The following is a 13718-nucleotide window of genomic DNA, read 5'->3' on the forward strand; positions in this document are numbered from 1 at the left end:
CTCTGCAACTCATTTATTTGAATATGAAACTTCATCTCTTTAAATGTGACCTGATAACATCAGCTGTGGGTCGATTAGCATCTCATATTTTCAACCATAGCTTATCCACAAATGGATACAAAAAAGTGAGTATTACATGATCAAATGAATGAACATATTATCTAAACTTCTCACATGACTGTATCACTTCATGTTCTCATCAGAATCAGAGTACTTTATTGATCCCTTTAGGGGGTGTCCATTAGCTCATTCATAAAGAGGATCATCGGTCCTCTTATTTTGATCCACAAAATTTGGATACCATGCTAGTGCGATATGAAAACATACACCCTTACTGGCTATTTTAAAATGTAATAATTGGCAAAAGTAACTTCCTCTTATTATCCTAATGCTGTGAACCAGTTCAAGAGCTCACGGCTGCATTGTAGCGCCAATATGTTGCAATTTATTTTCTGTTAATTAGATTATTTGCGGCCTATCTGACATGCTTGTAATGCGTTTACATTAAAACTGGTGTTGGAAGACTATTTCATTACATCAAAACTGGTCTTTGAAACGCTTGATGGTTAAACACTTTGTCTTCTTAACCACTTTTTCCCTTTCGGGGTCATGGGGAGGCTACACATATAGGCAGGGTACGCCCATGGAGGAATCACCAATCCATTGCAGGGCCATATGTGGGTTTGGTGCCTTGTTCAAGGGGTCCCTCAGCAGTGCTCTGAAGGAGTTCTGGCACCTCCCCTATGAGCAGAAGGTCTCAGAAGACCATTGAGAGGGCCAAGTGAGAAGAAAAGTACCTTTAAAGTTCCTGCTTCTCAGTATTTACCAGGAACTCCCACAGTGGCAACACCCCAATTTTCACTTTTCCACATCTTTACACTGAGTGAAGCATCATGTTGTGTAAGCGTGGACACATGGACAGATGGTTTCGCCACCCACTATTAAAAGGTGTGAACGCAGAGAACATCTGCTGAGGAAATCAATATGCACCCCCCTCCAGCCTTTGTAACATCACCCCCTTTGACTGACACTCTACACTCAAAGGAAGGTGAAAAAAACAATTGAAGCATAACCAGTGATGAACAGATGATGTTTGAAAGAGGTTTGGGGGCTCCATTAACACCTTGGTACTGTGACTATTCACCTAAAGTAGGAAGACATGGAGGTGAGCAGCTTTACAACCATCCCATTATCAACAACACCAATTCACCATCCATGCGCTCCTTCAGCAGCCAATTACAGTGCCTGCAAAGGTTTGTATAATTACCTCAAATATGTTCCTGCAGTATAAAAGCTGAACTCTTACATCATTGATATGAGCTACAAATGTAATCGGGCCACCTTAATTGGCCCAACGGGGAATCGGGCCAACCAGAAACGGCGTTCCCTGGAAAACCAACATTTTGCTGGGGTTCACATGAGGTGAGCCTCTTTTGGAGACATTTCTTTTCAGCCTGTTCCAGCCTCTCCCAGCCTGCTGTGATTGCTCTACGCTGGCTGTCTGCTGTTCAGACGGTCATGATTTCCCTTCCCCCTCTCCCAGACAAGCCCCTTTCTGTGGGGGGAAGGGCTGATTTAACAGCAGTCAGCTAAGGGCCCTCCAGCATAGCTGACACGCGTGTCTGCCTGAGTATGCCATGCACACGTCCGTGTATGTATGTGTGTGCACGTGCACATGTGTGCGTGTGGTGGAAGTACTATGCATATATTAAAGCCCATGACACGGGCACCCCCGCAGGACTGTCAGACGATGCTTCGTTGGCTTCACATTTCTGCAGAAATGTCTTTATTACAAATGCTGCATGGAGATCAGAGATGTTGGAGAACATGCTGTTTATCAATGGGGCGTCCTTTAAAACTGCACCCTAATGAAAATAAAGCCATTTCCTTGAAAGAATATTTCAGCATTATTTTGCCGCATAATTGTTAGTCACGTTCGATTCATAAACACCAGAGGTTATTAAATTTCCTTAAGCTCCACGTTTCATCGCCTAAAAGTAATCCTGGGCGCGAATGCAGGACCTTATAAGCACCTTCACGGATTTTCACCACCCTCCTGGATGAGCTGATTCAATTTCTTTATGGTCAGGTGTCAAAGGTCAAGGTTGTGCACCGACTCGGTAAACCAATTTTTAGTTACCAACCAAGAACCCATGATTGTAATTTTAATTCAATTTTTGCATTAGCTGTGCTAATCTTATAGATCGGCGCTACTGGGATTGTGTGAACAATCAATGTTTTCAATCTTATTGATTTCAAGTGCTTTGATTCTGTTTACATTGAGCTTTAAGTGGTTTTTATTACACCATGTGACCGAGCTCTTTGTACAACACCGTGGTGCTGGACAGACATGGATGGTAATGCTAATATCACAGACCTGCAGAAACAGCATAAATAAAGTCCCCCCCACCCCCCCACCCCAAATGCAATATATGATCGTGTAAGATGTACAACATACATACATCTTTGGTATGTAGCTATTGCTACTGTGGCTGTTAGTTAGTATCTTTATCTGCAAAAGTCCAGCAATTATTTTCCTGTTTGAGATTACTCATTATCCTTTCTGTGGTGAGGCTTTTTGACAGTAATGAGATGATAGTGGCAGCAACATGCTCCCCAACCAGTTTGACCACATATGAAGCAATTTGCTCCATACTGGTTACAAGTGCCCGGAAACAGATGTCATGGTGTTTGGAGCACAAACACACTTCCAGGGGAATGTTGTAAGGCAAGTGTTTTCACTGTCTGGAGCCATTTTATGTCTTATCATTGATTACCTCGTTGATCCTCTTTCACAATGCTGAGAGCTTTAATGGAGCGTTCATACCAGGGCTGCTTGGTCTGCTTTAAACGGACCAGGGTTGGTTTCCTCCTTTGTTCCCTTTGTTTGAGCAGGTGTGAAAGCACATCTCAACTCAGGTCAGCCCGAAATTGTGGATCTTATTTCAGTTGGAAGTGACCCCAGGTGCAGTTCTTTACAGTGTGAAAGCAAACTGACTGCCCACAGAACGGAAGAAAGGAAGTGAACCAAAGAGAAGAAGTGCCACAGGACTGAAACATCACAAATCGGAAATAGCTAGAAAAAGGTGGTAAAAGCTCTTGTGGGTGGACGTGGTGCAGGGCAGGTGTGCAGGCCCTTATATGGTCAGAGGAGGCGGTTGAAGGGGATCGATTACCATTTTCAGTCCTGACCAATTAGTGGGCAGGAGTTTGTTCTTCCTCGTTCGTCCTGGTCAACGCTTGTTTCAGCAGCACCACCCCAAAACGAGCAGCGGATGTAACGTTGTCCTGTTACTTTACTATGTTTATTAGCTTTGCCCTGTAGCCACATACAGACAGACCAACGCCTGTGTTCTCCTTTGAGAGTTCACCTCCACCCCCAGACTCCCCCGCACGCCCCTCACCATTGATGCGATCAATGCCGGATTCACCAACAACCCTTAGCAAGCATCTGAATGTACATCGTTTCATCCCTCTTTTAAATCCCATTAATAACACGTTGATATTCCTGAGAGCAGCGATACGCATGGTGGTAATTCGCCCCCTCTCTCCCTCCTCCAGACTGTGTGGAGCCTGTTGGATGTGCAGCCTCATGCCCAGCTCAGCTGACTCCGCAGTGGGGGACGTGCAGGCAGCCAAGCAGGTTGCCTGCTGGAGCCATGTGGCCCAGGAAGCTCGCAGCAGGGAGGCTAAGGGCCGCCTCAGAGGGGGGTCAGAGAGGTGCGTCTGTATCCTCGTGCCTGCCTGTTTCTTTTAGTAGCTGCTTTCTGCTCAGTTTGTTGGGAATAAGGTGACTTATTCGGATTTTCCAGCTCACAGCACTGCGTCCAGGTCTGCTTTTCAGCCACAATGCTTGTTGGTACGCTTCTACTCCTATCTGAGGATGTGATACAGCAGGTTTTATTGACTCCTTAAGGAAATTTGCCTGCACGTGTGTGAGGACAGAACATCAGCTGCACTTGCATTCACAGAACCACAGGCCACGTGGCACACTGTCCAACACGTGCACCACAAGCAATCATAAAATAGTCATAGGCTGAATCGGAAGTGTTCCTGTTGGTTTGTCTGCGATGTCTTCAGGGGTCCGGTCAGGGTGCTTCACCTTTGTCTGTCAGACACTGTCAGACACTATCTACTGCCTCCTGCAGAAGCTAATTGGCTGCTAGCATTGCGGCTATGACAGGCTTGTTTGTTAATCTGTGTCTCTGGGGCACGATGACAGCTTTACAGTCGTGGCAGAGACATAGACACGTTTACGACCCTGAACCTGCTCATCTGCCTGTGTGGTCTAATACCCCCCCCCCCCCTCCCCAACACACACACACACACACACACACACACACACACACACACATGCCCCATTCCTCCTCCTCCAGCAGACAACCAAAATGCCACTAGGGCATTTTGCAACTTTTAAAGTTAAAAAACAAACAAACAAAACTGAGATTGCATGAAACTAGTTCACCAGATGTTTACGCTCCCGTGGCAACAGGAAATTCTGCATCGGCAGTGTACCAGACTCATAGTTGGTTCTGTTGAATATAAACCTCTAAAGATAAGCTCAGAATCCGGTCCATGCTCTGGGGTGGATCCTCTGATCCACCTCTCATGGTGTGTTGCTCCTCCCCGTTATTTACATTTACTGCCACTGTCCATTGTAAACCAGCAAGACCTGCCTGGCTCCTCCTTTGTTCTCCTCTCACTGCTGCTGGTGCTGTCCAGACACAATAGCAGTCTACGAGCGGTGCAACCAACAAGTTCTTTTGTTGTTGTTGTTGTTTGTTTCTTTCCCTTTTGCCAGGTTGTGTAGAAAAGAATGGTTCAATAAAATAGACACAAATGATAGAGAAATATCAGCTGTGTTGAGTTTTATCATCAAAGGAGAATTCCTGCTGGATGCTTTTTGGGTTGTAACCAAATAAATGAATAATTTAATGCGTTGAAAATGGATTTGAAATCCGTGATGACGGATCAATCCGCACAGATTTATTGATTGAGTGATTGATTTTTTTTTAAAAGGTGGTGCTATTTAATTAAATAAAACCAAACTTCATCAAATACATTTGCATACGTGTTTACTAGTGATCAGTCCCAATCTTGTGCATAGTTTGACTTGGAGAGGGCGGGACTCTTTGGAGAGCGAAATGAACTAGGCGCGGCCAAAAGGAGCCCCATCCATCTATCACACGTGTAGACAAAGGGGGACTCCACAACAAAAAAGCTGGATGTGCCCTTTCAAACTTTTTCTGCGACGCACGGCGACGCGCCCGGAGCCCCGAGCCCTCAGGTGAGTGGTCCTCCGTCTTCTCCCGCGCACCTGTGGCGGGTTTTCGACATTTGTTTCCCGTCAAAAGTTGCTGCCGCAGTTGGTGCGTCAGCGCTCAAACTTGAGCACAAAGCAGGAGAGAGGAGGGCGAGAGACATAGGGAATGAGTGGCAGCGAGGAGAGAGAGCGAGAGGAGCGGTCCTCTTTTCCTTTGTTTGATGCGGGGCGCTTAGAGGGGAGAACTTGAGGGGATGCTCTGGCACGCATCTCGGCAACCTTCAGAACAAAACCACCATAAAACACTCGGAATTACTTATCAGCGAGCTTCAGTACAGGTGAGATGGAGTTTGTATTGTTGCTAATTTCTTGCTCTCTTTTTTTTGTTCCTTAGAGATGTTGTGACGCGCCAGACAAAGCAACTGCCTCCCAAAAGTTTGCAAATAAAGGGAGCTTTTGCACACGATGGAAAAAAAGACAAACCATCATCTTTAGATACGAAGTGCTTTGGAAGTGGTTGTTAACCGGCGCAGCAGCTTCGTGATGCTGTTTCTTGTAGTTTTGCGAAGTTGCTTGCGCGGTGTGGGAATTCAGAACAATGCAATCAGGTGTAAAGTCCGGCCACGCAACTGCGGGACCGATCTAAACTTGTTGCGTGAAATCGGAGCAACGTTTGAAGGCTGCGCGCAACTGTGTGTGGGATTGGAGACAAATCAGAGTTGCGATAGTTGATAGGAAACAGCGCAACAGGTATAAGTCGCAGCCGCCTCTTTGTTACAGTAAAGGCTCCTTTGTTCTCAGTTCACAAAGGAAAGCAGCAGAAAAGAGCGCAAATCCACAAGGAAACAACTTTTTAGGCGCTCAAAATTGATTCAGAGTGCTCAAAAATGGTTTGAACCTTTTGCTGTTTTGTTTTCTTTGTCTTTAATGCATATAACTATATCCTGGTGAACAATACCAGCAAGTTTAGGAGTCTTTCACTTGTTTTCTACCATTCTATCATCAAGTCAGTCTAAAATATCATATACGTTTGATATATTATTAATATGTTTTATACGTTTGGAAGAAAAACTTGTGCACAAAATACCTTAGATTCCACTGTACAGAAGCCCCCATTAACTTTTCAAAATAGGAGAATTTACAGGCAGAAATGTTTTTTTTATAGGCAGATGAAATACATTTACTTTACATTTCCTTACGTTTAAATTTGCTCACATTTGTTTTTGAAAACGTTTCCCAACACATTTCAAACTCACACAAGTCCCAACTTTTCGCAAGTGTTACTTATTATTTCTATTTTTTCAAAAACCATTCATGTTTTTGACACCGCCAGTTCTGAGTTGGAGTTTTAGCCTCACTTTTGCTCTTTCTCTTCCTTGTAGAGTCGGTCCTCAGGTGGATTTGAACACCAGATTATCCAGCAAAGCGTTTTCCTCTGTGGGAGGTTCAGGAAACAGAAATGTGCGAAAATCATAAGGACGATGTACAGAGTCATCTATCGAGCTGCTCTTAAGATCCAGAAGAGGATTAAGGGACTGCGGTTTTCTTTTGGAGGAGGTGAAGACTCATCTCATAAGGATTTCCACTTCAGCAGCAGCAGCCTCCCCGTGCGGGATGCGTTCTAAGCACACTTGGAATTCTAAAACTCACGCAGACACTCGGGGGATTATAAAAATGTGTGGCGCGCCTCTCAGCCGGAGCCGTCCTCGGCCAGAATTCACTGGAGTAGCAGAATGTTGCAGGCGTGATCCTCGTCGGCCCGCTGCGTGGGTAAGGTGAGGTTTGTGCTGATGTTGTCGGCTTTCGCGGCTCCTCGCGTGGAACGCTCTCACGTCATTTCAGGTCAAACCCGAGCGGCCACGTCCTCGAGGCAAACACGGCAACAAACTGTAGCTGGGTCGATACGTGGAGAAAAGAGTGAATATTAAAGAACGTCGAACCGCAAACACACAAATCAATGCTGAAAACGTGGTGTCGGTCACAATTTGCCTCAGTCTGAGCGGGTTGGAGTTTCAGGCAATTTGTTTGATATTTAAAAACATTCAAAGTGACAGATTTTTGGTAAGAGGAAGAGGCAATCTGGAGCTGGCTGTGTGCTGCTGCTGCCGTGACACATGGGCACATTAACAAGTCCAAAGTGCTTTGTGAAAATGAGCAATCTTCAGCACCGTGTGATCGCCAGGCCAGCCGTTGCACGTGCACAATGATGGGGGTGATTTCATTCCCAAAACCTCTTCCATGTAATTCGTGACTCCAGTTTTTTTGTTGGACTGATCAGCTGTTGCGGCTTTGAGTGTTTTTACAAAGTTACAACATTAACATTTTGTGTTAGATTAACTTATTTTAGGTCTCTTGATAACTTGGTGCTAAAAATCACTGCAGTTTGGATTAATTTAGCCTCTATTTTTAGTGGACCAGAGCATGAAAATACTGTAAAATGATGAAAAGAGAAGAGCTGTGAGATGCTCCATAAACCAGTTTATTCTCCAGAGAATGAAAGAGTCTGCTTATCAGTGATGTCACTGGCAGCCAATGAGAGCGGGCAGTGGCACTGGCCCCGCCCCCTGCTTCTGCATGGCAGCCCACATGCTCCTGCAGCATCACATTTTCACCATGCGGCATAGACACGTGGAGATGGTGGCGGCGTTCAAAACATTGACTAATAAAACCCCCAGAAGGTATAAAAAGGGGGTGAAACTGACGTGTGCTTGTTTGCGCAATACTGAAACTGATAATAGCTGTGATGGTGACCTTGTTAACACACGGAGGCTGCCCGGATGGAACCGGGACACGACCTCCCTGGTCACCAGCCTGGTTTCAAGGCTAATGCAATATCCAGCATTTCTTTCTGCTGCTGTTACGGAACAGGTTGGGTCACAGCCAGTCGGTGCCTGGATCAGCGGTATTCTGGGTCAGACTGTCAGGTGGGACAGATACAGGTCAGCAGCGGCGCGTGGGCGCTGATGAGTCATGCGTGTACAGTAAGTACCAGCAGAGAGAGAGCATCAGCTCATTAGCTGCAGAGGGGAAAGCATAGAGTGCGTCTTCACTAGGCAAGCGGCGGGATTTACCTTCCCTTCCGCCTGAACCCGGTCGCTATTTACTCCTTATATCATTGGATTACAAGCGTGCAGATTCGGTTAATGAACTTGTGACCGAAACAGAAACATCTCTGCTGCTGTGACTAATCGGCGCGACGGGCTCGCTGAGATCATCGTGGCCACTGCGCAGCCGCGGGTTCGGCGACAATGCAGCGCACGCCAGCTTAATTACGTTACTTATCTCCAGCGCTTTTATCACGTATGGTGCAGTTTTCATGATATTTGCCAATCGGTGGGCTCTTTGTGAGGGAAGGCTTTATGTTTTCCACGCCGATGTCCCATTGAGAGTTGAGCTTCTCAACCTAATCCACGGAGTAGCGCGGGGCAACATTAGCGCTTAAATCTGTAGCATCTTCCAGCTCTGGAGTCTCCATATCCCTCTAAGCTGGGATGCTCATTAAACTGGGCAGTGGTGTCATATTATTTCTTCCTCTGCAGCATATGCAGCTAAATCTGCCTCCCGTAATCTCTCCTCCATCTGTATCTGCCGTTAATATGAAGCTGCTTCTGCTCTGTTTCAGATGTGGGTTCAGAGCTGGTGTGAAGTTATGCTAACCGTGTCAGGGTCACACACCGACAACGGCAACACCAAAAAAAAGCCTGAGAGTTGAAAATGAAAACACTGTTGGCCCACTAACGAGTGCCTCCACACTTGGATGCGTGCTAGCTTCTGATGCTCTGATACAGGCACTGAAATATGCTAATTTTTGCCTTTGCTGCCGAATTTGGGTTAATTTCCCTCCTTTTGTGCTTGTGATGGAAGCATGCAGAATTGAGCACACTGGGCTAAATTACCGCGTGGTGAAACACCACAACCACCATCGCTAATTGCGACGACAGTCCTAATTCTCCGAGCTACAGGGGCGCCGTGGTCACCCTATTGCAAAGTATCAGAGCTTAGTTTTACCCGTCAGCGCCTGTAGCTGTGAGATAAGTTTACGTGCTCCGCTGGCACCCTAGCTGCGCTGGGTGGGTGGGGGTGGGGGGAGGGCGGGAATAAATTATGTCTTTGCAGAGGAGAGGAGGAGAAGATGGAGATGAAGTGAGTGAGTGAAAGAGAGTTAGGGACTGGAGGGAGAAGTGAGACGGAGCAGGACAGATACTTTACGGTGTTCTCAATGTCCGCCTCGCTTCACTTTAGAGCAGCTCTCTTAGCCTGGCGGAGTGCTGGGAGGCCTTAACAGGAAGTGTTGTCCTCAGCGGCCTCCACATTCTTTACTCAGTAAAACCACTTTAAGTGAGGTCTGACCTGTTCTGCTGTTCGGTCGTGTGATCTGCTTCTGGCAAACCTCAGCACAGCACCATTTCCAGACTGGTGTCCTGCTTTGCTGCAGGTTAAGCTATTCCCGAAGAAACTCTCACCCCTGACCCCTGACCCCTGACCACTGACCCTATCCCTGAAGAATGTTGTCTTTTTTTTGCTCAGAAAGTACTTGAAAATTTGAATTTTCAAGCCTCGACCATCACAAGTTCATAAGTTTGCAGGACTCCAGGTCGCTGCTGATTGGTCGTACATCCTTATGTGACTATCTGGGATGTATCCTGGTCATTCCTGATTGGCTGGTCCTTCTGCTGCCTGATGGAGGCCGGAGAAACTCTGGATGTGTGAGGATGTTGCCAAATATAGATCCGACTTAAGAACCTGCTGACCTGATTGACCTGATAAATAATCAGTTATGAGCCGAAAACATTTAATTTGTGATACAGATTTGTTTTTTGCCCTGATTTGGCCTGAGCAGCACTGCCTTCATGGTCTGACCTTTCGAGGTCCCGGTTTTGAATAATGCATGACAATGTAGCGGGCAGACGTTAAATAATACACCGCTGCCATTGTTGCCTCGTCTCTACAGAGGCGGTTGCACGTTTGCTCTGGGACGTGAGTGACTGCTTTTCAGTTTTTGCATACACACTCCTGCCCAAAACACGTTTATCTCCTCAGACTGACACAGCTCACACAGCTGCCGGGCCGCTCTGAATGGTCCTGCAGGTATCGGCTTACTTCTCCTCTGCCCTCACCTGGATATAGATAAAGGGACTCAATTTCTCAAAACAGCTTTAGACAGTGGTCTGTCTGTCTGTCTGTCTGTCTGTCTGTCTGTCTGTCTGCCTGTCTGCCTGCCTGCCTGCCTGCCTGCCTGTCTGACCTGTCTTAGAGGTCAACTTATTACCTCCATAAATGCACAGCATGCTGCTGTCTGGGGATGGACTGATAATCCTTCTAAAGACTGGGGTTTATCGAAGCCAAATCTGCTGCACGCGCGCACGCACGCACGCACACACACACAGTCATGCGTCAGGAATACCCACATAGGAATACAGATTCTCAAACAGCAGATACAGACATATTAAGATAGATCTGTCCAGTAAGCACACACACACACACACACACACACACATGCAAAGACTGGGATTTTGTCACAGACAAATCTGTTATTGTCTGGTAGTTAGGAGATTAAGAAGCTGTGATTTTTATGCGTGCACACACACACACACACACTCACACACTCACATTGAGTCTATGACATCATCTTGGTGCAGCGTTAACACTGTAACTCATGGTTTGAAGGTGACGACTCACTGAATCACTGCGGCCGCAGCTTTTGTCCGACGCACATATGTCGACCTTGAACGCCACGTTCTCTGCAGAGTTCAACCATCAATGCGTAACATTGTCCATGTGGGGTTTCGGTGGACGCCGCATCAGTGAGGCCTTTATCTATACGCCCAAACATCCAGAAGACATTCCTCCAGTTTTCATTCAAATACATGTTAATTTATTCTGTATTTGGCAAACATTTACTCCCAACGCAGGATCAGAATATAGCGGCTGCTAATCAAACTGTTCAGCGGGGTAGATTTTGAGTTTATTTCCATCTTCCTCGTCATGTAAACGGTACCCCAAGCATCTGGTACCAAACTTTCTGTTCTCCTAACTGACATAAATGCCATCTGCGTTCCTTAGGCTCCCCCGGGGCCCCAGCACAACCGCGCCGTCCACCCTGTCTTTATAGTTACGTCCCCGTTTGGCAGCATGTACAGCAGAAGCCACCTCTGCTCGTACCCTCTCAGCCTTGTGGCGCTCTGTGCAGCTAAACTGAAGCAACAGACGCCTCGAGCGGAATGATTTGTGGCGGTTTCAGGCCACAAAGAGGAGCCGAGCGAAACGCATGCTGCATGAAAGCCTCCGGTTCTGTTTGAAACGGGCGTCCTGTGATTACCTGAGAACATGTAAGGGTTTGACAGGAGTTATTTAAAAATATTTACTTTGCAAACAGCGGGAGTGCGGCGAACGTTTCATCGAGGGATTAAAGCGCGGGCGCGTGATTGAGAGTTGGCGGCGTTGTGAAACCGAGAAGGAAAGTAATAAATGAGTGCCAGCTCCAAACTACCGCTGCCCTGAAAATGTCACTTAAAAATGTAAAATACGAGACAACCCAAGCGTAATTATATAAAGCATATGTGGAGTCCTGGTTTCCTACTCTGCATACAAAGTGAAAAAACAGGTATTTAGGGATGAAAACACACTTCTCTCTCTCTGGTGAAGGTGCTGGGCTACATTTTTTAAGGTTTGGAGTCTTCATGTCCAGGGCGAAGGGAGGGTGGTAGCGGCGCCTCTGGGATGTCTCCCGCCGGCTTGGTAGGGGTCAATGCTGTGAAGGTCTGATCAACCCTCTCTTCTCACTGCTACCAGTCAGGACTTGGCGGGTCGTTGGGTCTGCATCTGGGACTGCCGTTGTTACCCTGCTGACACCAGTCACTCCCTCCATCCGCCTGAGGGCTCTGAGGGCTCTCTTGAAGCCGTCCAACCTGACCGGCAGACCCCTGCTTTCTCCACCACACAGAAGGGCCAATATGACCGAGGTGTTGTAGACCCCATGTTTGGAGACGTCTCAGTGTGACATCTGAAACGATCAGATAGAGCTGCCAGATTATTTAGACTTGAACGCCTCCAATAAACTCCATGGCTAATTCCTGCGACTGCGATCGGCGAGCAGGTTGGCCAAAACATCGCTATATGGCACGTCTGCGTTTGAGTGGTGCCGACTAGCTAAGATGGCAAATAGTGTCTTGCTTTTTAAAACCCCTGGCTTCAAAACCAGTAACAAACCTGATAAAAATACAGGAGATATTTCTAATATTGATCACGTATATAGAGTTGATGGAGCCCTGTTGTTTTCCATCTCATGCCTTTGATAAAGATGCCAGCTGTCTCTCTCAGATTCTGAATACCGCTGTTCAGCATAAAAGGTTTATTTGTCCTTGACTCATTTTACTTTCAAACCCATATTCAATTATTGCGCTGTGTAAAGTGACTGGAATATTTATGACCAGCCGCTCATATGAGAAAACAGCCCCGTACTGGAATCGCCCGCTCATGGGTGCATGAGCATGTAGTGGCAGGAAAATAAAAGGAAACGGTCCAGTTTCCTAGTGGCAGATTACGCGTCAGACTACAAAAGCCTTCCCGTAAGAGTATCTGCATTGACACAATTTTCCATTCCAGTGCGGGGCATAATCTGAGTGCCTGGAAACAGGCTGAATAAGCCAGAAAACATGCTCTCAATAGTGTAGTAGCGGCATCCTGGAAACGGGTTGTACGTGGAGCACAGTCTGTTATAAAACAGGACATCCTCATCACCTACAGTCATTCTGAATAATCCAGATCAGATTTAAAAAAAACAAAACGGTGTCATGATAATCAAAATAGACGATTCCAGCGCAGATAAGAGGCTGACATTTATTCTCATATGTGGTCAATGTGTAATCTTTGATGGGAAATTGGCTGAATAAGGCCAAGTCATGCCCTTCTCCTCGTATTATGCATCAAATTAATATGCGTCAGCCGATAGCTATTCTGTACCAGCCCGAGCTGCCAGCGTCAGGTCACCAGGTCAGATTCATTGTACTTGTAAATGTCCCTTCTGAATAAAATCACAGTCTGAGTCAGCGCGTGCGCGAGGTGGCGGCTGAAGCCATGACACGCGCGGCATCCGTGGCCAGCCCATGCGCGGCGTCCGGTCCAGCCCGCGGCCATGTTCACAACACCTCAACATTTAGCCGCTGCTCGTATTAGGAGCGTCCATTCTGTGCCAGATCGCAGCAGATGCGCACAGACAAGGTCGGTCCTTTATCTTCTCCCCGAGAAGCTGCTTGAGTAATAATGAGTCAGGGTTTCACCCGTGCATTCGCCTGTTGGCCTGACAGTTTCTGCTCTCGGACGGGCGTGGGAGGCTGGACCCGTGTGTTGCTAATGCTACACTGTTCTGACTCACAGCTAGTTCTCACGTCTAATTTACTCTCTTTCCGAATTAAAGTGGCTTCGTGAAAACACTTTAATTGGCCCAGGGGGAATT

The 13718-nt window shown here is 46.8% G+C and overlaps 1 long non-coding RNA gene across 3 annotated transcripts in view; it reads left to right on the forward strand.

Annotated features, from left to right (window-relative positions):
- The first annotated feature begins 5160 nt into the window (after positions 1–5160).
- The window catches only part of LOC130532677 (uncharacterized), a 72840-nt gene continuing 64282 nt past the window's right edge, over positions 5161–13718 (forward strand). Inside the window, exons 1-2 of one of the 3 annotated variants that reach the window (XR_008952395.1) lie at positions 5161–5287; positions 6646–7038. This is a non-coding gene — a long non-coding RNA (uncharacterized LOC130532677). Of the gene's footprint in view, positions 5288–5318; positions 5602–6645; positions 7039–13718 lie in introns of those variants that run through there. The other 2 variants (XR_008952393.1, XR_008952394.1) reach the window with 2 other exon arrangements.

Source organism: Takifugu flavidus, chromosome 10 (assembly GCF_003711565.1).
Source record: "Takifugu flavidus isolate HTHZ2018 chromosome 10, ASM371156v2, whole genome shotgun sequence".
Classification (NCBI taxonomy): domain Eukaryota; kingdom Metazoa; phylum Chordata; class Actinopteri; order Tetraodontiformes; family Tetraodontidae; genus Takifugu; species Takifugu flavidus.